Source organism: Nyctereutes procyonoides, unplaced genomic scaffold (assembly GCF_905146905.1).
Source record: "Nyctereutes procyonoides isolate TBG_1078 unplaced genomic scaffold, NYPRO_anot_genome, whole genome shotgun sequence".
NCBI classification, from domain to species: Eukaryota; Metazoa; Chordata; class Mammalia; order Carnivora; family Canidae; genus Nyctereutes; species Nyctereutes procyonoides.
The window spans coordinates 36,727,922-36,751,788 of record NW_026575134.1 but is presented as its reverse complement, the minus strand read 5'-3'; the positions used below and the strand labels follow the sequence as shown (position 1 = coordinate 36,751,788).

The 23,867-nt window shown below is 38.8% G+C and overlaps 1 long non-coding RNA gene across 1 annotated transcript; it reads right to left on the bottom strand.

The window, feature by feature from the left end:
• Positions 1-19,667: 19,667 nt before the first annotated feature.
• Positions 19,668-23,772, bottom strand: LOC129494067 (uncharacterized). The gene is made up of 3 exons (XR_008661294.1): positions 23,527-23,772; positions 23,069-23,298; positions 19,668-20,366 (listed from the first exon to the last, which is right to left on the bottom strand). It is a non-coding gene; the product is annotated as an uncharacterized LOC129494067 (long non-coding RNA).
• Between the last annotated feature and the right edge of the window lie 95 nt (positions 23,773-23,867).

The window sequence follows — 23,867 nt, the reverse complement described above, 5'->3', positions numbered from 1 at the left end:
CTCAGACCTGAGCTAAAACGTGGGTGGGGATGTAAATAAGACTGGTTCCTGGATGATTATACAGGTTGTTTCAAGAACTGCTCCCACTGGAGATATTTGACTGCTTTACTGGCATCTTATTTTCCCTGACCAATGAAGCTTATTTTAGATCTGGCCTATGGTAGTTTGGTTGAACCTAAGACTTCCAAGTGGTAATCACACCCAGAGCTGAAGAGTAAAACAGGCTGGAAATCAGCCATGAAGCAGATGGACAGGAATGTAGGAGAACTAAAATGGCCCTGAAAGAGATATGTGGGCGTGTGGACAGCCCAGGAATGAAAGACTAAAGGTCAGGAGCTAAAGTCTGCAGGCACTAAAAGGAGAAACTGTGAGTAAGCTCACCTACACAGCTACCCTCCCATCACCCACTCACATCTAGGGTGTCTGCACTCTGCTTCCTGGCCTTTGGATGGATCCTGTGAAGCAAACTCTTAAACTCTCTACTGCTGCTTCTTTCACCTACTGGTGGAACTCAAAATTGTCTGCACCCGGCTGGAATGGAGGCCATAGCGAATCAGCAGCAATTTCTGGGAAGCACATCCAGACAAAACATAGTGGCTGAGTCAAAGCCTTAAACCAAGCTAGAGCACCTCATACCAAGGCAACTCTTGTAACAGGTGGATCGTGTGAGAAACTGTGGCTCTGGGTCTGTAATGTTGGGTCTGGGGACTCAAGATCTAGGTCTCAGAATTCCTTCTCCTCCTCCTCTGCTTTCTTCTCTGGCCAGATCCCTCATCACCTACACTCCTTTCACATATTCTCTGGCCATCACAAAGCAGGGGCCATGTTCTGATATGTTCTTGGCTTAATCTCTCAACTTATATGAAGGGAATTTTTGAAACTGGGCTGAAAAAAATATTTCTGATTATATTTTGAAGGCAAAAGCAAAAAACTAACCTGTAAAGCCTCTCTGGATTAGCTCCTGTGGTTATATTTCTGTTTTCACTAGGGAGAAGTTTATAACCTTCAGGAATGTTCTGGAGGGTTTGTTTTCCTAATCAGTCAGTGGGGCATGCCAACAAGGGAATATCACATTTCTATAGATCCTTCACAGTATGACTCCTATCTGCTTCTCTAGCTTCATTAACCTCCACTCCAGAATCTTCCTGTCCTGCCTACTCCTGACATGCTGCACTTCTTACCATTGCTTTAACATATTAGGCCTTTTCACACTTCCCTGCCTTGTTAAATACTATTTACTCTGCCTGGCATACTTTCTTTCTTTCTTTTTTTTAAAGATTTTATTTATTTATTCATGAGACACACACACACACACACACACACACACAGAGACAGAGACAGAGACCCAGGCAGAGGGAGAAACAGGCTCCATGCAGGAAACCCGACGTGGGACTCAATCCCGGGACTCCAGGATCACGCCCTGGGCCAAAGGCAGGCGCTAAACCGCTGAGCCATCCAGGGATCCCCAGCCTGGCATAGTTTCCCATCTTACTTTCTCTATTTGAAACTTTCTCTATTTTTTTTAAAGATTTTATTTATTTACTCATGAGACACACACACACACGCACACACACACACACACACACACACAGAGAGAGAGAGAGAGGCAGAGACATAGGCAGAGGGAGAAGCAGGCTCCATGCAGGGAGCCTGATGTGGGACTCGATCCCGGGACTCCAGGATCATGCCCTGAGCTGAAGGCAGGTGCTCAACCGCTGAGCCACCCAGGGATCCCAACTTTCTCTATTTGAAACAGTCCCTGTAGGCTAGCTAAGTCTCTTGACCTAAAGTCACCTTTGCTGTAAGTGGCCCTCTTTCTAGAAAATGCTTCTTCCTCTTTCCTTTCAGATCTGCCCACATCTTCATTACATTTTCCCAAAATTATTCAATTTTTGTGCATTCCAGCTTTTTCCTACTGGGATTCTGATCAACAACATTTACAAAAATGTATTGAAATTTTTTACTTGTCAGTTTTTTTTTTTTAACAAAGATTATACTTGCCTTGAAAGTGAAGACTTGGGGTGCCTGGGTGGCTCAATGGTTGACCATCAGCCGTTGGCTCAGGTTGTGGTCCCGGGATCCTGGGATCGAGTTCTGGACCTGGCTTTCCACCTGGAGCCTGCTTCTCCCTCTGCCTGTGTCTCTGCCTCTCTCTGTGTGTCTCTCATGAATAAATAAATATAATCTTTTAAAAAAGTGAGGACTTAATTATTCTATTTGTTCAGTAGTTTAACAAGTATTTACAAGTTCCTCCACTATTTCAGGGATTATGCTAGAACCCCAGGGATAAAATGACAAGCAAGAAAGACCATGCCCTCATGGAATTTGTTGCCTGATAGGGTTCATTAAAAGACTTTCTTGGGATTTCTTAATTTGGAAGTCCATATCGCACATCATATCATTTTTAAGTGTATTAGTAAAAGTTATGAAAGTAGTCTTACAAACTTGTGTTTGATATTATTGGACACAAATAGTACATGTAACTCATAAATCATTATGGTTTTATAGCAATTATACTTATTGAAGACTTTGAAATTAAGAAACAGACTTTTCAAATGCAATGAAATGTTTATGAATACCCAACTTAATAATAAAGTCAACATTTAATTTTTTCTTAATTTGGATTTTATTTTTTAATTTTAGATTTATTAATTTGCATTTCTAAATTTGGATTTTTCAGTTTTATTTTCACATTCTGGAATTTTGGCTAGACATAATAATAATATTCACCAATATTTGGCCCTCCTTGCCTCTGGGCAAATAGAAAGCTGTACTTCTCAGTCCCTACAGTTGAGCAAAGCCATGTGATTAATTAGTCCTGCCCAAATGAAAGGTGAATGACAAGGCAGAGAAAAGCTTGTTCTGAGTTCAAGCTTTCTCTTGCTCTACCTTGGCAATAAGACAGGCTATGTTTTCTATATGATACAGTGCTATCAGCCTGGGTTTTTGAAGAACTTTGTGTAGCCCAGAATGACCTTTCTCTCATCCTTAACCAGCAATGAACACGTAACATAAGCTAGAAATAAAGTCTTGTGCATTAATACACTAAGACTTGGAAAATAATTATTACTGAAGCACAATATAACCAATGCTGACTAGTACAAAATCCTTTTTTTTTTTTAAAAAGGTCTTTTACATTTTCAGAGGCCCTGTCTTCAGGCCTTAGACACTATACCAACACTACCTAATAAAGGAAATAAGTCTAAGTCTAGTAGGGGAAACTGGATCAAATGAGAAGTTAACATAAAGTGGGCAGCCCAGGTGGCTCAGTGGTCTAGTGCCTGCCTTTGGCCCCGGGGCATGATCCTGGAGTCCCAGGATCAAGTCCCACATTGGGCTCCCTGCATGGAGCCTGCTTCTCCCTCTGCCTGTGTCTTTGTCTCTCTCTCTGTGTCTCTCATGAATGAATAAATTTTAAAAAATCTTTAAAAAAAAAGTTAACATAAAGTTTAACAAATGCAATTCATTCAACAAAGAGTTATTGAGCTCATACTATATGGAAAGAAGATGAAGTCAGTTGCCCCTCAGTCTCACGGGCAGCATGAGATTGTTAGTAGATACTGGGACAGATTCAGAGTGTACTGAGTTGAAGAAAGAAGAATAGATGCTCTATAGACAAACATTGGTGTCTGCTAAAGGGCAGCAAATTCAAAGCTATAATGGCTTCCTTTACCAATGGCCCCAAATAAAATAAGGATAAGATACTTCTGATACCAAGGAAACGATTATTTCTCTAGGAAGATAAACTGAGACATTGCATTGTTTTAGTCTGCAGGCTATTAAGGGAGGCTAAGGAGAATGGGCTCCTATAAGGAAAAAGAGGTCATTCCATTAAAGGGAAGAAAGCACTTTCTCCTCAAGTGGGGTTTGAGAGAGAAAGAACCTGGCTACTTGAGAGATGACACTAACCAGGAAAAAAAAAAAAAACCCCAAGAGAAAAAAACACAAGAAAAGAAGTTCTTAAGACTTCTGGCCTAGAAAGATATTCTGTTTCTCTTTGGCTGCTAGTGATTCTATAGTTAAAACTTTATGTTGCATAATGTTCCCTAGGAAGCTGAAAGACTGGGCTCTTTTTTTCTGTTGATATTTGTACTTTTAAAAATACAGTTTTCTATAAATTGCAGCAAAAGCAGGCAGCAATAATTTTTTAATTGGCTCAACTGAGGTCAATTTACCATAAAATTCACCAATTTTAAGTTTATAATTGAAAGAGTTTTAAAGGTATAAAAGTTGTGTAACCAGCACTATCATCAAGATATAAAACATTGAACGCATTCAGAAAAGTTCCCTCTTAAAAAAAAAAAAAGAAAGAAAGAAAGAAAAGTTCCCTCTTATCTCTTTGATATGCACTTTCTTTCAAATGTGCTCTTAAAAATGTTTGCCATCCTCAACTCCACAAGTGGACTCTCATTAGATTGAATCAAAGATGGTAATTGCATACTCCTTGCAGGTGATTGGTTTGGGAACAAATACGAAAATCTAACTAATTCTGGCCTAGGACAGGATGGCTATAGACTTCTGGGAAAGAATGGCTATCCTCTTCTGGTATTGATAGAATAACTGATGCTAAACTAGACATCTTGCCATAAAAACATGGAAAACTAGATGAAATTTATGAAAAAACAGTTTTCAGACTTTAGACAACAGGTAGTTCAGGACTGTGATCTCTTACATTTTTTTCCCCAATTTCTGTCCAAAGGAACTGTCCAGACTACAAAGCAGGGAGGTGTAAGCCATGCAGAGAAGGCTAATCTACAGAACTGGGAGACAGAAACCGGAGTTTTAGAGTCTGAGCAGCTGAAATTTGTGAGGCAGAGAACCAGAGAAAAGGGAACAGAACTAAGCAGAGAAAATATGCCAGGATCTCAAGTCTTGGGTGATTCTAAGATATCACACAGCTGGTCAAAAAGCAACTACAACAAAAAGAGCAAATATCAGCTTGCCATAAGCTATCTACTGAGAACATCTAAATTATGACCAGTCACAGTACAAACTTCATAAACACCTGAGATATTCAATAGAGACACCAGAAAATCCACACCTTAGTCTATTTTTCTTATTTTTCTTAGCTGCCCTTAATGGCCTTCCAGCTGAATTACTGTAGGACATGTTTTAGTTTTTCAACCCAGAAAAATAAACAGTCTTCTTCAGCATCAACATTGTTTTATACACCCTTAGATAACATGAATAAATTCCTTGAAAGGCAACAAATTCCAAAACCAACAGAGAAAGGAAAAGAAATCTGAAATAGACATAACAATTAATAAAATTTCCAAAGTAATTAGAAACATTCCTACAAAAAAAAATGGTGGTCCATTATTTGCTTCATTCAAATGGAGAACTCCATCAAACATTTAAGAAAGATACAACACCAATCTTTCACAAACTCTCCTAGGAAACAGAAAAAGATGGAACATTTCCCAAGTCATATCATGAGGCCAATATTACCCTAAAACCAAAACCTTCCAGACATTCTAACAAGAAGAAAAGTATAGATCAATAACTCTCAAAAATACAGATGCAAAAGTTATTAACAAAACATAACAAATTGAAAACATCAATGCCGGAAAAGAATAACCTACCTAAAAAGAATAACTATAGCTAAGTTGAGGTTTACCTCAGGAATGGAAAGTTTGGTTTAACATTTTAAAATCAGTCAGACTCCTAACTCTGGGAAACAAACTAGGGGTGATAGAAGGGGAGGAGGGCGGGGGGTGGGGGTGAATGGGTGACGGGCACTGAGGGGGGCACTTGACGGGATGAGCACTGGGTGTTATTCTGTATGTTGGCAAATTGAACACCAATAAAAAATAAATTTATTATTAAAAAAATAAAATAAAATCACCAGGAAGAGCAAAAAAAATAAATAAATAAAATAGAAAAAAAATCAGTCAGTATAATTCACCACAATCACATAATTAAAGAGAATAGTCATATCATCTGAATAAATGCATTAAATGAATGGAACAAAAACTAACATCCATTCATAGTAAAAATTCCCAGAAGAGTGCTTAGGTGGCTCAGTCGGTTAAGTATCTACCTTTGGCTCAGGTCATGATCCCAGGGTCTTGGAATTGAACCCCTGCTTCAGGCTCCCTGCTCAGTGGGGAGTCTGCTTCTCTCTCTCTCCCTCTGCTGTTCCCTTTGTTTGCACTTGCTCTCTTTCTGTCAAATAAATAAAATTTTTAAAATCTTTATTAAAAAAAAAAAAGCTCCCAGTAGTTAGAAATAGAAACACATCCTGATAAAGAACATTTACCAAAAAAAAAAAAAAAAAAAAACCCAAACCAAACCAAAACAAAACCCTACTGTTAAGTAATTCTTAATAGAAAATAAATAAACATCCTGCCACTAAAATCAGGAGAAAATTAAATCACCTTCTATACAACATTATAACAAATGATCTAGCCAGTACAATTAGACAAAAAAATAACTGCAAGAAAAGAAATATATAGTTGTTAGTTGCAGATGACACTATTATGTAAATAGAAAATCTCACACTTTTACTCATTCCTTTCTTTAGTGATGACCACCTCGGCAGCCTCTGAATGACCATGATGATGAATATCCTTAGATACACATGTAGGAAAATTTCTGGGTGATATGTACCCAGAGTGAGATTGCTGGTTCTGAGGGTACAGTCATACTATTAATTTAATGTCCAGAAATACTTCACCAGTTCCTATTCCAACCTGCAATGAATTGTGTATTTTGAACTTAAACTTATTTAAAATGCATTCTATCATTTAAAGCAGCAGAATAATCTATTGAAATAATAATTTTGTTTTGTTTCTGGCTATTCTACAGCTACACTGATAAGGAAGAAAGGGAGGATGTCATCTCCACCACCCAGGGAAATCAGGTCTTGATTTCTCAGGCCTGGGCCAGATCTAAGTTAGAATAAACAATCATATTGTGTATCAGAGCCTAAAGGAGGAGTTGCCAGGCAGGAATCCCCTACCAAGAAGTTAGCCCCTAAAAAGGGCTTTATGCTTCAAAGGTCTGGATCCATTTTGAAAATGAAACCACTTTGGAAAGGAGTGCAGAATAGGTTTTAAGGAGTGTTATCTGGCAGGCTGATAGCTGTTGATTCTCTAGGATTGCAAATTTGCCATAGGTGTCAGGATTGACCTGTCTAAAACGCCTGTGTGGTGAAAGGGCTATATAGAAGGTTCTGATTAGGTAAGGAGCGCTACACTCTTGGGAGTCTCTCTGGTTAAACATGGTGCAGTGGAAACGAAGCACACCCTGGAGCAATTAACCTTCAACAGTCTGTTGTGTTGGCCTTTAAGGACCTTCTAAGTCCCCAGGGTTCTTGTAAAAGTCAAGCGAGGGAAGGAAATCTGCAAAATAAAATGCCTGATAATGAACTTTGAAGCAATCTTAGTAGATGAAACCAGATGTAGCCTCATTTTGACCCCCACCTCCCTAAAAAAGTAAGTCTACCAAGGTGTAGTCTAAGAGTCTTTCTCATCTCTGCACCCTCCTTCCCTTGTTGATCGCATAGATTCCTACAGCTTTAAATGTCCTCCATGTGCTGATGTCTTCTATTTTTGTATCCAGCCAGTGAAGGCACACACTCACACTGCATGCATTTCCTATAAACATATCTTCTACTTTTTCTTCATTGCATTTCTCATTGTTTGTTTTAACATGTTTGCTCTCTATCTTCCCAATGAGGTTGTATATTAAGCAAGGCAGGAACTGCTTATATTTCATTTATCAAATACATACCCCTTTTTCCCCCTAACCTAATGCCTGATACAGAGTACACAATTAATAAACACAATACATGGATGTGTGGTCTCCTTAGAGTTATACAGCAATCCATCTTTGTTCATTTCTTAAAATCTTCTCCCATTTTGCCATGCCACGCCTACTCTATTAATAGCCCTGGAACAGAGGGGCCTCTGTGACCTTTACCCCAGCACTTTCCATTCTCATTTCTAATGCACAGAGGATGACCTGCTCTCATAAAAATGCAGCAATGTTAATATTCTAGGACTGACTTTTGATTCAAAAAAAATCTTTCTTTTGCCTTTAGGTGGTTAAGGAAATAAAGTTTCACCATTGCTATTCAAATATGGAGTCTGAAATAGGTTTCCCCTGGGCAGTAAAATTTACCAAACCATAGCAGAGAGTGAAGGAGAAGGAAGAGGACAGAAGCAATGAAAGGACAGAGGTCAAGATATTGAAAAAGAAGATATTTCTTGGTGCTTATCTGATGAGTATTCTGTCTGGACTGAAAGGGGACCCAAAGGCAATAGTAAAGAAATGTTTTACAGGGATGCCTGGGTGGCTCAGTGGTTGAGCATCTGCCTTTGGCTCATGATGTGATCCCAAGGTCCTGGGACTGAGTCCTGCACTGGGTTCCCTGCAAGGAGCCTGCTTCTCCTTATGCCTATATCTCTGACTCTTTCTACATGTCTCTCATGAATAAATTAATAAAATCATTAAAAAAAGAAATGTTTTACAGTATTCTCTGAACTATGAATATATTTATAATAACTATTCGTAAGATCAGTTTCTTTTTTGTAATATCTAGATTCCCATTTCCAAGTGTTTTCAGAGTTATAATATGAAATAAACCATCTGGTTCCCAATAAATTAGAATCATTCCTCAGCTATCACTTTGCTAACACCTGACTTCAGAACTACAGGGTACCCACAACTGTAATTTAATTTCCAATCATTCTATTTCAGATTAGAAAAAAACAAAGAATAAGATTAATAAGAGACTGTAGAAGGAGGCTAGGGAGTAAGAAGACCAGTGGTGGGTAGTCTGGAATCTGCATATAGCAAGGATGAGGAGAAGAGTTTTCAGGTCCTATTTTCAGGGTCATAGAACCATCTTCCAAAGCCAGCAGGTAAAACAAAAGTTAACACCCAGCATCTTCTACTTGGCTCTGCATGGTACTCCCAGCTTAAACTTTGTCTAAAGCAGAGAACATGCTGGTAGCTATTAGACTGTTACTAATCCTTGTAGGCTTAGCTCATTAAAAATGATTTGGGAGCCTCTCAGTACAATAAACATGACTTATTGTCACTATTTCTATTTTTATATCTTTGGGATCTCACCTAGCAAGGCTGGATTGAATTATAGCAAGTGACTGCAGCTAAGTGTGAGGGGATGTGAAGAACAGAGTCTTCCTAGGCTTATGCTACATTCTCAAGAATAAGTATGAAATTATGTTGAGGACTTTAAAGGCAGATTTTCCAAGGGGAAATTATTTAACCATTCTGAGTCCTGGTTCTCTCATCAGTAAAGTTGTAACAATAATATATATGTTGCAGAATTGTTATTAATAATCAGAAGAAATATATATCTAACACACAAGGTATTTGATAGGTGATTGATAAATGGCACTTGTTATTATAGCTCTCAGAAGCTTGCCAAAAAACTAAATCCTCATTAAACCATACGAGTTTTTCTACTACATCCCCAATATTTCATTAAGGGCTTACAGATACAAGTATAGTAGCAGTCATTTTGATACCATAGAAAGAGATGTAACTATATGGAAATAATGGTAATAATAAAGTGACTCTCCTATCAATACTAGTAAAGCTTGCACCAGTATCAACTGTAAGTGAAGTGGAAGGAATTCTATTTCCAGCTATAGTAGCCTAGCTTGTAGCAAACCAATGAATGTTCAGATGAAGAAAAACTAGAAGAAAAAAAAAGGTTTTAAAAATTATCTGAAAGCCTTAAAAACTGCTGAGGCAACCTGGACTTAAGGGGCCAAGATCTAAAGAAAGGTGATGGAGAGAGGGATGAGTAAGTTTCTCCTAGGCCAAGATCTAAAGAAAGGTGATGGAGAGAGGGATGAGTAAGTTTCTCCTGGGCAAAAGGTTAAGAATCTGGTCAGGGTGTAGTTGCTAAGAGGCAAAGTAGCTGAAAGAGTTTTTGGTAATCTCATAGGACAGAAAAGACAAAAACAGAGTCCAGAGTCACCACCATAGCAAGAACAGGGGGAGGCAGAAGGCAAGCCCGAGCCATAGTCAAAATTTTTAAGATACATAAGGCAAAAGGCTTAGAACCTAAGTAGAATGCCACTTGAATTACGGTGTTTTCAATAGTCTGACACTGCCAGAGAGACAAAATTAAGAGTACACGACCCTGGAAAATGAGGGGTCCTCATGAACACCCCAGCCTCTCAGTTAAAATCCTTGGAAGACTATATCCCCGAGAATGGTGACAAACCAGTTGTATATTAATCTTAATAAAAATTACAACACAGATGATTCATGACAACTCAGTCGTTGATCAAATTAAGATGACCTGACCAACACCCTAGATTCCTAACAGAAAAGAGACTGAACCCTTTCTGAGGGGAGATAAAAGCGTCTTGAACCTCTCCAAATATTTATATACAGTAGAACTCATTTTTGTTTTAAAATTTTTTTTTTTGTGTTAGGCTCCACACCCAACATGGGGCTTCAACTTAACCACTCTGAGACTGGGTCGCATGCGCTATGACTGAGCCAGCCAGGCACTTCACAAGAGGATTTTTTTTAAAATAATTCCAGTTTGTTGTTATTGTTTTTAAGATTTTATTTATTTATTCATGACACAGAGAGAGGGAGAGGCAGAGACACAGGCAGTGGGAGAAGCAGGCTCCATGCAGGGAGCCTGACGTGGGACTCGATCCTGGGTCTCCAGGATCACACCCTGGGCTGAAGGCAGGCGGTAAACCGCTGAGCCACCCAGGGATTCCCAAGAGGACTTATTTGATGAAATATGACAAGACATACCAAGACACAGACAAATAGAAAAATCAAATGATATAAACAGACCTTTGGATTTATCTAGATCAGTGCTATCCAATAGAACTTTCTGCAATGATGGAAATGTTCTATGTGTTCTAAGGTTCTAAGATACTGCATAGAACGTTTTATGTTCAATACTGCGCACATACAGCTATTGGGTACCTGACCTGAAAAACTGAAGCTTTAAAATCTTATTGCCACTAATTTACATTCACATTTAAATTTAAATAGCCATAGGTTCCTAATGACTACTCTATCGAACAGTGCAACTTTAACCCCTCATAGACTGCATAATTCTAATGCTGATAAAAAGAATGGTAATAAAAATATTTGATTAATTGAGCAAAGGAGGAAAAAAAGCAACATAGAACAAATGAGCCAAACAGAGTGGAATAGTCAGTATATACCCAAATAGATCAGTAATGTTAATTACAAAAAGAATCTATACTTTAATAGAAAAACAAAGATTGTCAGACAGAAAAAAAAATTACAATATGCTCTTTACAACTATCACACTTTCAATTATAGGAAGTTCTTTAAATACTGCCTCTCCTCTCCACTCTTCTTCCTTTTCCTCTGAAACTCTCATTATGTTAAACATATGCTTACCCCATAAGTTTATCCTCTATGTCTTAACCTTGTTTTCCCTAGTTTTCATTTTATTTATCTTTGCTGCATTTTGGTTTTCTCAACTCTTTCTTCCAGTTCAATAATTCTCATTTTTACCATGACCTATCATTTAACCCTCCCATCAAATTTTTAATTTCAATAATTTCATTTCTAAGAGTTGTCAATTATTTTTCAAATTCACATATTCTTATACAAATATCCTATTCTTTACTTTTGATTTTTACTCCTCCTTTCATCAATTGAATACTGTGAAGCATAGTTCCCGTATAGTATCCCCCAGATTGTTATATTTCCTTAAAGATCTAATTTTCTCCTCCACCATGTCTAATTATTCTCTCATGGTGAATTATTTTCTTCCATGATTTATAACTTTTAGTCACTAACTCTTTTTTGAGAGTCCCTTATTGCTCTGGACTCTTGGAAGTATTGCAACAAAGAGGTTTACTGCTACTGGACATTCTAGGATTTCACTGGTGTGAAAGATGAGCATTCATAATAAAATCCAAGGAGAATGTCAAATGAGACTTCACATCTGTATATGGAAAAACCTTGGAGCTTTGATTTATCAAGGAAACTCTTATTAGTTTTTAGCTTTAGTGTTTAGTTGTTCCCAATTCCCTGTTCACTGAAAGAGAGCATTCCATGGTCCTGCCTTTATGCAGGGACCTCAGTTCTAACTTTCTGTCTCACAGCAGCCAAAACCTTTTCTTCTGTCCCCAGGGAATCTTTGACTTTAGGTCCTGGTACTATAATACAGTCAACAGCTCCCCTCCCCCAAGATATCAGAGCATCAGGTGGTAAGTTTATTGCTCTAGCTTTAACTTTCCTTTTCTTGAACCCCTTCCTTTTCTTGAAGTGACATCATCTTACAAATAAGTTTGGGGCTTTTAAAAATCCACAATTTCTTTTTGGTTATTAGGAATAAATATCTCAATATTTGCTTTGAGTCAGCCCAGCAGGCTCCCAGAAGTACCAGCATGATTTCTACAGCATGCTTTCTCCTCTCTCTGTCTCTACTCCTGAATTTGTTCAGGTCAGCTTGCTCTTGTGCCACCTCAGATCCAGAAACTTCATTAACTTATGCAAAATTTCCAATCTTATCTATATTTTTAAATAAATTTTCTGAGGAAGAAATAGAACCTCATTATAGTGTGCATTGCTAGCTAGGCTTTATTATATTGTTTTGTTTGGGGTTCCCAGTATTTCTTTCCTAGTGTATAAAAATACAATTAACTTTCTATATTGATCTTTTGAGGTTTTGCTTAACTCATTAATTTTTGTAGTGATTTTATAGAATCTGTAGGATTTCCTACATGGGTAAACACATTGTCTGAAAATAAAGTTTTACCTCTTTCTTTCCAATCTGTATGTCTTTTTACTTTCTTCCTTTATTGCACTGGTTACAATCTCTAGTACAGTGATGAATAGAATGGTAAGCACTCTACCACCAAAGTAGCTTATCAGTTTCTCCTGCTTTCTTATGTCTTATGCATTAGTTCATTATTTACTTTATTATGCTCTCTAAATAATCTTTGAGAGCTCTCTCACCCATGTAGGTTTCTGGTGCAAAGCATCACGCAGCCATCCACTCTGAATATAAGGGAGCAGAGAAGCAGCATTCTCCTAAGAAATATTTTCCCTAATACTCACCAGTTTATTTTGATCCATTTATATTTGTAAGTGAGGGTTTCTTCTTTTCTTATTAATAGCCATGAAACTAATGTTTGGTTATTTCTTTTGAAAATCTGAATATGGTTAGTATCACATTTCATTTTTTTTTCACATTTCATTTTTAAAAAAATCTAATAGCTATCTCTTTACACTTTAGTCCAAATTTCTGAAGTAATATCCTTTAAAGTGCTGTTACATCAGCATCCTCAATTCATTTGTACAAATGTCCTTCAACTGCAATTGACACAGTAAAATTTTAACAGTGGATCAACGTGATGGTCTGTCTTTACTCCTGAGTCAACTAGAAAGCTGAAGACTGAGAATACCTCAAAACCATACTAATTGTTACCCTTATCAAAAATGATCTCTCACCTTGGCTGACCTCTCATTTAGTTTCAATCCTTTACTCATATTCAGTCAGTCTGCAATCCCATATTGAATAATGAGACTATCCCATACTTTCTTCTAAAGTTCCTACTCAAGGCTTTCTGTTAAATCAAGAGAATCAAGCCCATCAAGCATGATGTTTCTCAAAATTCTGCTTCCATTCACACATTCACATATATCTCCACTTACTTTCTTTTAAGCTCAGAAGTTCAATGTTCCAATTCCTGGAGATGAACTCCTCCATCTGTAAGCTTTATCTAATTCCCTCCCTTCTTTGTCAGTCCTTTTCTCCAATATCCTTTCCTGGATACCTTCAACCTCTCCACTGGCTTCTTTCCCAAAGCTGGTAAACATCCTCAATTGTCTCTTCCTGAAAATAAAAAAGTCTCTTTTTTCTCAGAGTCTTCATCTAACTAATGTCTGACCTCTTTCTTCTCACCGTAAACATTTGAAAGTATTATTCATTCTTCTTGGATGTACTTTCCAATAATTTTTCAACCACATGTAGTCTGGCTTCTACCCCATCATTTTATTAATATTGTTTCTTTTGAGCAACAATAAACTCCTGGCTGTCAAACCCAATGGATAGTTTTCAGTATATATTTCACAGGAACTCTCTGCTGCGAATGACACTGTAGATTGTTCCCTCCTTCCTATTTCCTTCTTACTAAATTTCCCTATTTCCTTTTTCTCACATAGAGACCATACTCTCAGGGTTCTCTAGTCTTTGTTAGTCACTTCTGTGTCTCCTATGTAGTATTTCCCAAGAGAATGCTGGCCTCTATCCAGTACTCATCTTAAACAGCATACTTTCCTTGTTAGACATCATGTAATATCTTTATTTAATTGAAACTTAATGAACCATGAATCGCAATCTTCAGCAATAGACTTTTAAAACTCAGACATTAACTTGCAGCTGGACATTGTCTTGTGGTCATCCCATCTGTGAATAGTATATAGCAGGGGTGATTGATTTAGAGATTAGTACCAAACAGGTCTCTGCTTATAAAGGATTACCTATACTGGCAAGTTATTAGATGGCAATTTCATATGGTTCAGCCTCGTTCTCGAACTCTAGGGTTCTTTTTTTCTTCCATCTGTAAAATGGAGGAAAGTGTGATCCATATTGTACAGAGAATTGTTGTGAAGATTAAATAAAGTAACACATGCAAAACCCTCAGCGTCCCACTTAATGTATAAGTGCTCAATACATATAGCTAGTTTTACCAAACTTACCAAGCCCTATTTCCAAAATATATCATGAACTTATTTTCTCTATCTCATCACTATTTATTTAACTCACTCATTTATTGGCTTAGCAAATTTTATTGTATAATCATGTGTTCCAGGTACTAAGATGGAAATTACCTCATTTAATTAATTTGGGAATTCATGATGAACAAAGTAGACATAGCCCCTACTCTAGTGGTACTTTCAGAATGGAGAGGAAGACAGACTGTTACAAAGTAATTAAATAAAAAGTCATAACCCTAGGATTTGCTCTGCCTACAGACATAATACATTTTTCCATGTCCCATCCCCTTCCTGCAGGGTCCTACGTGAGGGAACAGCACCTGATACGCCCAGAGAGAAGAGAAATGTTGAAGAAACTCCTGGCAGAGTAAGCCATCTAAACCACAGAGCTGACTATGTCATTGTGCAAACTACTCTATGGCTCTTCATTGCCTTTAGGGTAAAGTTAAATTCCTTAAAATGGCAGATTACCCACTACTTCTGCTAGCACTCTCTCTTTCATTATATGTTTTAACAATACTGAACTATTTATATTTCTTTATACAGGTCATATGCTTTTTAATGTTTCTATGTCTTTGCTCCTGCAGCCCCCAAAATGTCCTTCACTCTCCCTCTTTGCCTTGGTTAATTCTTTATACTAGCTAGAATTCTTGTGGCTGCAAAGGAAAGAAAGTCAACTCACACTAGAATAAGAAAAAAGAGAAACTTCTATGGATACTGGAGTGTCTCATGAAACAGAACTGGGAAGTAGCTGCACATATACTGTGGGCAACAAGAGAGCCAGAGGCTTGAATGCTGGGAGGATGCATTCTCTCCAGAGCTGTCTATGCCTCAACCTCTGTGTGTCAATGTAATGTCAAGGTTATTATGGTTGTTTTCGTCTAAAAGGCAGAAAACAAAACAGTTGATGATTTTCCAATTTCACTGGGTCTTCTGTTGAAAAATCCTATGGCAGAGACACCAACTGGCCCAGCATGTTTCCAGTGTCCACTTGTGAACCAAAATTTTTTAGCCTAGGAATACAGTGTAATAGTTCAATGAATGGCTGCTTTCAACATAACCATGCAGATATGGGAGGGAAGATTTAAAAATACATTGAATAGAATACAGTCCTACTGATCCTTTATGACTTAGCTCAGGTGGCCCTCCTCCAGGAATCACTCCACATCCCCTTAGCTTACGTTCCATGCACTTAGTACAGTCTAATACTATTAAATTTTTCAATGATATGTTTGTGTCAATCTCTCATGAACTCTGTAAGAATGAGTATTATCACATTCAGTTTTATACCAAACTCTGAAGATACAAAAACAAAACAATAATGAAAGTGTAAATTGACCATAGATTTCCAGAAAAATGAGTGGATGATTACTTCTACTGATATGTGGACTTTATTTCTAAAACTCTAGATATAGGGCCGCCTGGGTGGCTCAGTGGTTGAGCATCTGCCTTTGGCTCAGGTCATGATCCCAGGGTCCTGGGAGCAAATCCCACATCAGGCATCCCACAGGGAGCTTGCTTCTCTCTCTGTGTCTTTCATAAATAAATATTTAAATAAATAAATAAATAAAAGAAACTCTAGATATAAAAAGTCATCATTTCGAATTTTCTCTGGATTCAGTTTACATTCATCCTCTTCCAGAGCAAAATGAAGTGACTAATGAGAGAATTCCAAATCTTGTTATTGTTAGTTTCTCTTAAAAGTAATTATTAAAATACAACCTATATATTTGATTACATACATTTAAAATCACTTAAGGGCGCCTGGATGGCTCAGTCAGTTAATAGGCTGTCTTCAGCTCAGGTCATGATTTCAGGGTCCTGGGACTGAGCACTGCATCAGCTCCCTGCTCAGCAGGGAGGCTGCTTCTCCCTCTCCCTGCCTCATGCTCTTTCTCTAATAAATAAAATCTTAAAGAATAAATAAATAAATAAATAAATAAATAAAATCTTTAAAATAAATAAAATCATTTAAGTTACCCAATATTATGGAGAAAAGTATGTGAAATCCACACAAAAAAATTCCTAATATGCTTAAGGACTTTCTAAACCCAGCTCATTTGATAGCCTATTGAACAGTAAGTTAAATAAAACCCTAATTCATTGATTGAGGCATTCTATACCCTCTCCCAAGAGTAGGAAAAGGTGGTATTTTTCTTATCACCACCAAGGAATATATCAAATATGTGCAAAAAAGAATGAGCAAAAAAAAAAAAAAAAAAAAAAAGAATGAGCTAAAGGTAAAACTGCCAGGAACTTGGTAAACATTGGCAAAACAATGTTCTGCTCTCCCTCTGCTGGCTCCTAGGCAGTACTGCTCTTCAAAGATCTGCCCAAAGGCCTAATAAGGGTTCTCATGAAATCCCTAAAAATATTTAAAACTGTTCATATTGCTCATCTAAATAAGCCCTTTCTCAGGCCAAAATATCCCCACCAAACCCATCTGTAACCTACCCATCTCATTAATAATGGCTAATATAGAAAAAGCTAAAACATGTAGACTCTAATGGCTTGACTCCTAATTTTCCAAGAGAGTAATTCAAAAGAAAGTAATTATTTTCTAGTTTTCTAAGAATGTGATTCTTACTCATAGATTGTGGTGTGGGCTGATAAAGCAGAGGAAACACTGCATTTTGAGTAGATGACATGGGTATGAATCTTGGCTTTCCCTATTACTTACTGGTTGTGTAATCTTTATTGTCACATATATTGGTTGTATAGTATTACTATTTCTGGAGCTGAGTTTTATCAACCTCTAAGTAAAGAAGCTGTACAACAGAACTGTTGGATCCTTTTCCAGTTCTAATATTTTATGATTCCAAGTGCTGTTAAATTACAAAATTTTAATGATTTATTTCTGCTGCTTCTTTATACCATTTGGGTCATTCTCAGACATAAGCAAAATGGTTGAAACCATCTCTGTGATCATCAGCTTCCTTCCTTGATGTAGTGCCAAACGCACTGTGGACATGCAAATGAATTTTAATTGATACAATAATGGTTATGAGGGCAATGAAGAGCCCAGGGATTTTAATTTGAGCCAAATTCTCTCCTGGTTATATGGCTAGTATTTTGAGTAGCAGCTGTGAACAGATCTGCATTTCCTTCCCCATGCCTCCCCCACAACAGTCTGAAATTTTTGCTTCAAATGAGAAAAATCAGAAGCTAAAAATGCAGCTTCAATCTGTACCTCTGTCCAGTTGTTAAACTCCCTATTTTGCATTTCTTTAAATCAATTGACTTTTAAATATTGTTGCAAGGAAGGAGGGTACAAAGTGGTGAGAGGGAAGTCGGGAGATACAGGTTCAAATAACAATGAATAATAACTCAGGTTAATATCCATCTTTCAGGATTAGAACATAGTATGTCATGAATGGCAGAACATATGTGAGCTGATACTCCAGTGTTTCCAGATATAATTGGAAGTTCATAAATAGTAGTAAGAGTAATTATAGTTACCAGTTATTGAGCTTACAGTGTGCTAGGCACTTTGTATATGCATGTGTGTATGTGTATATGATATATACATATATGAGGTATACTCACACACACACACACACACACACATATATATATATATGAAGGGTATTGTGATATTGTAATCTATAACAAGAAATTTATATTTGGTCTTGGTCTTCTTCCCTTGCAGGAATGTAAAACCCTTGGAATTTCCTAAGTGGTCAGTGTGATAAAAGTGTCTTTTGTGGTTCATAACAAGCCCCTTACAACCGCACCATAGTTTATGTTAATGAAGAACTATTGAGAAGCCACAAAGGTTGGGAGGGAAATGGGGCTGGAGATTACCTTAATCACAGTGGCCAATGATTTAATCAATCTTACCTACTTAATGAAGCCTCTATAAAAACCCAAAAGCACAAGGTTCAGAAAATCTCCCAGGTTGGGGAACACATGCAAGGATCTAGGAAAGTGGTGTGCCCCAGAAAGGGCATGGAAGTTCTCTGTGCCTTTTCCTACATATTTTGTCCCATGCATCTCTTACCTGGTGATTCCTGTTACACTGTTTTCTAATAAACTGGTAATCTATTAAGTAAAATGTTTTCCTGAGTTTTGTGAGCTATTCTAGCAAATCAATAGCACCTAAGAAGGGAATGATGGGAACCTCTGATGTATAGCCAGTGGATCAGATGCACTTACGATTAGCATCTGAAGTGGGGAAGGGGCAGTCTTGTACAACTGAACTCTTAACCTATGGGGCCTGACACTATCTCCCAGCTGGTGTCACAGAATTGCTGTATCTATTAGTACTGCTGCAGTATTGTGTCCACAGTACCTGAAATTTAGTCACCAACAGAAATCACAGATTTTGGGATGACTGGGGAGCTCAGTGCTTGAGTGAGTGTCTGCCTTCGGCTCAGGGAATGGTCCCAGAGTCCCAGGATCGAGTCCCACATTGGGCTCCCCTAAAGAAGCCTGCTTCTCTCCCTGCCCTATGTCTCTGCCTCTCTGTGTCTTTCATGAATAAATAAAAAGTCTTAAAAAAAAAAACACAGATTTTTTTTTTGTATCAAAGTTGTTACAGATATCTCAATATAACATTTAGTCATTACTACTTTGAAATTATGGTAGTTATTAGATTTGGTACTAGACTATGCCATTTTATGCAGTTTTAAAATATATCTGCAAATTTTTTTTATATTCTTCCCATTGAGAGGTAGGAGCTATGTTCCCACCTCTTGAATCTGGACCAAGCTCAGTGAGTTGCATATAAACAACAGAATGAGGTAGAAGTGACAATACATGATTCTAGGGTATAAATCATAAAAGGCAAAGCAGTTTTCACCTTGATGAAACACAAGCACTGGGAGCTCCGAGCCACCATGTAATAAACCCAGGTACCCTATGGTTACTATGCTGTGAGGAAGACCAAACTAGCCTAAACAGAGAGACCTGTAAGACAGAAAGAGAGCGAGCAAGCTGGCCAGCCTCCAACAGCTTTTATTTTGATTGGTAGAAACAATATGTGTATTACAAAGTCTCTGTACTCTGGCTGATGGGAACACAAACTATTCCTAGTCCTGTGTAAGCATCAGAAATTGCTTGGCTTGGGAAGAGTGGGTGGCCCAGCAGTTGAGCATCTGCCTTGGGCTCAGGGCGTGATCCCGGAGTCCAGGGATCCAATCCCTTATTGGGCTCCTTGCATGGAGCCCGCTTCTCCTGTCTCTACCTCTCTCTGTGTCTTTCATGAATAAATTTTTAAAATCTTAAAAAAAAAAAAAAAGAAAAGAAACTGTTTGGCCTACTGCTTTTTGGTGCCAGCTCTCATGGAGTTTCAGTCTTCCATTGCACAGATCAATACTCAGCCAAAGGACAAGGGGAAAGATACACCTGGGTAGACAGATCTTTCTCTGTGCCACTTCCCCCTCTCCGATGTCTTCTCATTGGCTTCCCTCAGTTCCTTCTCTGTCTCCAGTGAAACTGTTGGTCTTTCTTTAAATTCCCTTCCTGTTCTGCCCTCCAGGCAGTAGGCTGGAGCCATTGTAGGACTTCCCTTACTTGTTCTCTCCTCTCAGGAATCACAATTCTCTATTGCATGTTGTCCCACGTCTGAAAACAGTCACTTCAAATGTCATGCCCAGTTTTCTAGTTGGATCCAGGGGGCGGGCAATTCTGCATAAGCAGAAGTTCAGATATATCTATTAAAACATAAAAAACTGAATTATGCACACCAGATTTCTAGGACTTTGTAAGAGAAAAGGATATAACATACCTTATTAATTTTATATTAATTACATGTTCAAATGTTTTAGATATAATAAACAAAATATAGTTCTAAGATTAATTTCACTGGTTTCTTTTTACTTTTGTAATATTGCAACTGGAAAATTTATGATTACCTACACTGACTCGCATTATACTTCTAATGACCAGTACTCCTTTACAGCAGCCTCTTGTACTAATAAAATCCCTGTGGTCAACTCTCTTCTTCCATGGCTTTTGGGATTCTGCTCTTCCCTAGTTTTCCTGCTACCTCACTGCTCCTCAGAACGCTCTTCTGAGACCTAAAACTATTGTTGTCAAATTTTGGCATACTGCAAGATCACCTAATTGCTTGCCAAAAATGCAGATTCTCAGAGTTTATCTGCACAGATTCTAATCTAATCTGTACATTTTTTATTAAGAAGATTCTCATTTTGTTCTCATCTCTATTTTCCAACTGGTTACTACATGTCTTAGAGATGTCTCAAACTTATCTTTGTTTCTATTTTCCCTAACCCTTTGTCCTCCTAGTTACCTGAGCTAGAACCCTAAAATCATTCTTTCCTTCTTCCTCACATCTACCTCTAATCAGTTATAAAATCCAACTAAATCTAATTGCTTAACCTCTATCCTCTCTATGCTTCCTTAAATCCTTTACTTCAGGTTTCTCAATCTTGGCCCTCCTGATATTACAAGAGTTCTTTGTCATGAGGGATTATTTTGTGCATTGCAGGATGTTTAGAAGTTTCCCTGTCTCCACCCCAGTATTTATCAGTAGCACCCCTTAGTTTGAACAATCAAAAATGTCTCCAAATATTACCAAATGTCTGGGGGCGGGGCGGGGCAGGGAATCACCTCTAACCCCATAGAGCCACTGCCTTCATTGATTGAGGCCCTCACTGTTAATCACTGGCATTAGGGCAAGAGATGCCATCTGACCCTCCTGCCCAGGACTGTAGGTCTTCCCTATTTTCCACTCTTCCTATAGTTCTACAGTTTTCCTCAGTATAAAACCTAGTATTTCTAATATGGCATAAAAAGGGTACTATTTGTCCTCTACTTATCTCTCCAGCTTTCCACGGCAAGATACTGAATTCCTTGCAGTTTTCCTTAAGGATGGAAGAAAGTCGTAAGAAGTGTTAGAATAAATGTCAAATACACTAGTAGCTTATGACATAAATGCAAAACTCCTGGGATGTTTTAGAGAATATAAAACAATGTTAACTATGTGCTTTGTGAAACATAGGCAGAATTGTGTTAAATATACATAGTAAGTTAGTAAACTATAAGGCATGCCAAAGTTAAATTTAAAAATTTGATGGAATAGAGTCATTTATGTTTAAAAAGGGACAGAAAAACGAAGGTATGAATAACTGTGCCATCTCTGGGCTGAAAACTTTGTCAGCCCTAAATTAGCTACCCATAACACTTCATATAGTCTCATAGGTATGTGTTCTATCCCAGAAATGCAAATAAAATCAGTATCTGTCCACCAAGCTAACTCGTAGGCTCTGGTTGTGGCCAAGCACTTTTCCCTGAATCTCCAACAGAGCAGGTGTGTGCCACCAGTGCAAGGTACTTTCCACCTGTGGACCTCCTTGCTATGACCTCAACTCTAGGCCTCATAAGTATCTCATCAGTGGAAGAGGCTGATGCGGCAGTTAGAACATATGAATATTGCATATTGAATATTGCCAATATTGCATGAATATTACATAACTCGTAACTCAGGTGACGTTACCCTTCCCTTTGCTTGCACCCTATCCTAAGGGTGTCAACTTACTCCAACTATTTCCCTTGCTTCTCACTGGGTATTTAAATTGATTCAATAAACCAGGTTATTCAAGCATCTTAATTTGGTCTGGAAGCTTTCTGTCTCATTACCTGGAGGATAGCTTCGCTAGTCGTGCGCTTGGAGGCCGCCAGTGAGCCAAGTTAGTTTTCCATAGCGCAGCTCAAGGCAAGCATCAATCTCCCCCCTCTGAACGCCCCTGCCTTCGTGGCTCTCATTTTGTCCTGTTCGTGCCCTCGGGGTTTCTATTAAAGGCATTTATCACATCACATCACACTGTGACCAACTGTTTACTCCTCTGTTCTCGGGCTTGTCTGGGAGTTCTCTCCAAGTAGATATTTCTTAGCAAAGTATCAACCACAAAGTAACAAGAGAATGACTGAATGTGGCCTCCTGCAGACAGAGCTGCGGTCGACTATCCCTAGCGTTTGGCCTTTCTCCCGTTCCTTAGTTCCAAGAGTGACTTGATTTAGCAGAGCAGCAAAACCCTGCTGAACGGAAGCGGTAGAGAGGAACACAGGCTCACTGCAGAGAAATCACTCGCCAGCGGAGGTGTGGGTGTGCCTCCTCTTCTTGCCGTGGAAAGCTGGAGAGATAAGTAGAGGACAAATAGTACCCTTTTTATGCCATATTAGAAATACTAGGTTTTATACTGAGGAAAACTGTAGAACTATAGGAAGAGTGGAAAATAGGGAAGACCGACAGCCCTGGGCAGGAGGGTCAGATGGCATCTCTTGCCCTAATGCCAGTGATTAACAGTGAGGGCCTCAATCAATGAAGGGCTGTCTCACATTTTTCACTTGGCAGGTGAGAAAAACAGTACTTTTGGTGTTGCCCCGCCGCCACCTGAAAATCGTTGAAGGCTGGGGCCCTTCGGTCGAAGGGATCACAAACTCTCAAAAGCCTCTAGGTGAATAAAATCCACTTTGGGCAGCCCGGGTGGCTCAGCGGTTGAGCATCTGCCTTCAGCCCAGGGCGTGACCCCGGGGTCCTGGAATCGAATCCCGCGTCGGGCTCAAGCATGGAGCCTGCTTCTTCCTCTGTGTCTCTGCCTCTCTCTCTCTCTCTCTGGGTCTCTATGAATAAACGAATAAAATCCTTAAAACAACAACAACAACAGAGCACCTAAGCTGTAGCAGAAAATAGGGAATGCAAGAAACACCGTTTCTCCCCTCAAAATTTACAAGCATCTTCCGGGAGCCTGCATCCTACTCGAAGCAATAAGCACAGCTATTTTTGTACTTTATGATAAAAGAGACGCGCGCTGAAATAGATTCTTCGCTCGAACAAGAGAAATCACCTACGATTGTGAGACTACAAATAAACATCGGGTCTGTCCTCGGCGTTCTTGTTACTTCTCCGGGGACCAGAGGAGTGGGGCGCAGGAATCTGGCCTCACGCCCAGGCGCAGAGATTTGCGAACACGATCTAAGTCAGCGGAACCTGAGTCTCGTAAGAAGAAAGGGCCTCACGGAGCTCCCAACGCCCTCACCTCGGAGGACAGACGGCAAAGCCGGGGGCAGCGTCGGAAGCAGCCATTGCTTCCCCGGGCGTTTTCCGCCAATCAACGCCGCCCCGCCCCTTCCGCCCGGGAGGCCGGCCAGGCTTGGGTCGCTCTAGGCCGCTCCTGGGCGTCTCTTTATGG